This window comes from Toxorhynchites rutilus, chromosome 2 (genome assembly GCF_029784135.1).
Source record: "Toxorhynchites rutilus septentrionalis strain SRP chromosome 2, ASM2978413v1, whole genome shotgun sequence".
NCBI classification, from domain to species: Eukaryota; Metazoa; Arthropoda; class Insecta; order Diptera; family Culicidae; genus Toxorhynchites; species Toxorhynchites rutilus.
The window spans coordinates 292,876,621-292,880,746 of NC_073745.1; positions in this window are offsets into that span (position 1 = coordinate 292,876,621).

Consider the following 4,126-nt stretch of genomic DNA (forward strand, 5'->3'; position numbering starts at 1 on the left):
TTAATTAATTATTAATTAATCAATATCACTTGTAAATTCTGAATTTCCGAATTTCAAAATCAACAAACAAATAGTTTTAATGTCATTTGACATTAAAACTGCAGTGGTGTGCATTCTTTTTCTCCCTTTATTCTGCATTCAAGCGTAGCTGCACATATACATCCACCTGCTCACTCACACATCCATACACGATGGATGGTATTCAGACGGATTGCTATTTCAAAGCAACCGTCGAACTCTCCCCTATCAAGTGCGAATGTGTTGAATGAACGTTTTCAGCGGTGAGCGTTCCCCGTGAACCCTGTTGTTTAATTACGGGGCGATGGATATCTAATGTATAGGACGAAAAAAAGCCGAAATGTCATATGACATTTTTAGTTCGACGGTTGTTTGACTGTTCATTTTCTTCTTATTCTTCTTCAATGGCACTAACGTTCCTAGAGGAACTTCGCCGTCTCAACGTAGTATTACTTGCGTCATTTTTATTTGTACTTAGTTGAGATTTCTATGCCAAATAACACGCCTTGAATGCATTCTGAGTGGCAAGCTCTAGAATACGCGTGATCACAGTGCAAGTCGGAGGAAATTTCTTTGACGAAAAATTCCCCCGACCAGAACGGGAATCGAACCCGAACACCCGGCATGTTAGTTATGACGCTAACCACTCGGCCAAGGGAGCACTGTTCATTTTATGATGTTCATTAATGACCAGCACATACGTCTCCATGAACAGTCATACGATGGTGACCATTAGCAACACTGGTGCAGACTGCTGCATACCTGGCCAATAGGAGTTCTCCTACCGTCATTGGACAGAGCCTGACGCCGTTCGATCGAGATGTTCGAGGGAATGATCCGTGGCCTACTGTCATCTTCCGAAGAGAACCCCAAGAAATTCGACGAGAAGAGCAGGAGAGGTGTATTTGTGGGATGTGGAACAAACGGTTATCGAATCTGACAGGCGGAGGAGCGGAGAATCGTAACGGTTCGAAGATTCGCGGATGTAGAGTGCTGTTGGCCCGTTTAACAAGGACGATGAAGATAGTGAAAGATTCAGCGTAGAAAGCGAGAATGAAGAAAAGTAGATTGGAAGAAGAGATGTGTGGACCTGAGGAAGAGTCCGACGGATTCAATGCGTGCTACGACGAATAATTTACGGCGGAGATAGATTCCTTAAAATGGAACCAGAAATCGATATAATAAAAAAAGTATAAAAAATATGGATATAAAAATTTAAAAAATAGTGAGTCTTTGGGTGAAACCTGTAGGTGGAGTTCTTATCGCTACAAGGCGCCACTTGCCGTAAGAGGTTTCAGTCAATGCTTTGAGTATGACTGCACTGAGACATACTCGCCAGTGGTGAAGTTGGACACTTTGCGTAGCAAACCAAAATAGTGGTGTCTGTGCACCATATGGATGTCCACAAAGCATTCCTGAACTTCAGCGAAGAAATCTTCATGTTGCGACCGGAAGGATTCGGAGATGGTCAGTGTGCCGTTTGCCCAAGTAATTGTACGGCCTCATACATCAAAAGCCAGGAATGACCGTTTTCATCGGCTAATTGACAAACTAGGATTCATGAGGAATAGCAGTGATGTGATGTATTTACTGGCGTGACGAAAATGAATAAAAAGGATTGGTCTGATACTATACGTGGATAATATCTTGGTGATCGGACCCAACCTGAAGGAAATTCGAGTCGTCAAAGCACAGGCACGAGAGTTCGATTTGACCGGACAAGTTACCAATTTTCTAGGCATGCGAATCAAGAGAGACACAGAGAAGCCGTTCTCCCGAATTAGCCAGCGACGATGCCTAGAGGGATTGTTCAATCGTTTCAACATGGCGGACTGTAAACCAAACACAGTGTCAATGGAATGTCAACTGCGACCCGAGAAGGGAGAAGAAGCGCGGCGTACGTCGGAACCCATCGAATACGAATTGATCGGATGTTTGATGTATGTGGCGTTGGCGACGTTGACGTTGTCCAGATCTGTTTACAGTAGTTAACTATTACAGTCAGTTTGAAACTACACTACAGAGAAACAATGGACGTCCATCAAACATGTTCTGCGATACGTTAAGATTATAGTGATTATAGACCAGTTGTAGGAAGCTGGATTACCAGTTGTCTGTACCTGTAACGTACTATGAAGATAGCCAGTCGACCGTTTTGGTTGTGAATGATCCGAATGATCGTGGCAAACTAAGGCATATCGATGTCGCAGTACATAAGTACATAATAAATCTGGTTCAGTGGGGGCGTATTCGGCTGCAGTACCCTCATCACAACGGCAGATAGCGGATCCATTGACAAAAGCTCTGCCTGGAAGACCATTTCGTGTTTTGCAGGTGAATCTTAATCTCTCAACCGTCTGAAATTGAGCAGGGGTGATAAGGTGAACTGGCCGGCACATGAATCACTAAAAGCTTGCAGTGCGTGTGATGCAAAATTATTAAGCGTTCTCCACCAGACGGCATGAAAATCAACATGTTGTATCATTTCTTTAAGTGGAACTTGAAGTTGCGAACGAAATCACACCGTGTTTGATGCTGCCTGCATAGTGGAAAGGGCAAGACTACGTAAACCTTCTGCTTTTACGCTCTGGTCGTCCCCAATGAGATACATATCGAGGTGGAGCAGTAGGCAACGTATATCTGTATTGGCAAGCAAAATATCGTGTCGTAATTATTTGCATTCAATATGGGATTTATATGGAAGAAACAAAACAATGTTGAAAGTATTCACGGTTACATGATAATTTGAGCCAAAATTCTCATGAAATTATTTGTTTTTGTTTTTTAACAGATGACAATTGTATCGTGGCTTATTTCAATTGTTTATGTGGTAAAAAGGTCCAGAGAGCAGTCGTATGCTTAGTTCTCGAAAGCAGTAACATTGTCGGTGAAATTTTGAATAAATGGCGGAATAAATCTCTCACATCATATACACCGACACTGAGAGCCTTCGAAACATGCACTTCACAACATTAAAATAATGAAATTTCGTTTGTTTCTATGAACGTGGAGGAGTGAAAATGGCACATGGAAATATCACTTTTATCCGTCTTTTCCGACGTGATTTCACAAATATTCACTGCACGCTATCACATTAGTCTAATATTCAGCGGTAACTCTAAAAAAATGTACGTTTTTAATTGATAAATTACTTCCTGAAAATAGCATTTTCACGTGGATGCGATGGGCAATCAAAGATAAACACAATGACTGACGTCACTACTTGAAAAATAGTTATGGCAGCGCATGCTATGTTGCTCGAAACTCTGCCATCTTCACTACCTTTCTTCCAGTACATTGGGTCGTCCCAATAAGTTTCCCACGGGCGGGGCTTAAATTGCAATATTTTATTCCTTCACAGTGTCCGTTCACATGTCACAGTGTGAAGCACTTCAAATGACCGATTAACGTGCGACTGTTTCAACTTCAACTTGTTCAATAGAAGCTTTAAACAAGAAAGTTCATTCGCATCTACAAGTAATTCACACCAGTGGCTTCTCATCGACAGTAGGGGCTGGTAAGCATACAAATGAGCAGAACAAATGTATGGAAAATGTGAACGTTTCCAATTTTCAACTAAACCATTTACTGAGAATTTCCGATTCGATCGGCATGTAGATCATCAAAATCCATACGCAGCAAAAATAGTTATCAACGTTGAAAACGTGATCTGTTTTCTGGACCCTCGAATAAAGAAAAACTTACAGTGCAAAGGGCCAAACCCAAATATAAAAACTGTAACAATCAACCCGTGAAGACACAGCAATGATACCAAACAAATTCACTGCGAGTATTTGAAAAGTATGTATCCCACGGGGACTATTTCTCAAGCCGGTAAAATGACAACAATATCAAATTCCAACTCGACCCTTAGAAAAACTGCACTTTTGAGTTTGTGACAATCTCTAGCAAGACTAAAAATATTAGGAAAATTTTGTCAGAATTTGTATAGTAGCATTATTTCACCGCAACTTCAAACCCTTACAGACAGATTGACTATTGTATTAGTAGAAACAAAATATAACCATCCGTAAGCTGTGAATAGAGAGTATTAAAATAATGTTTTCACACTTTAGAACGAAGCAATTCAGTTCCCTGTTTTGGGACC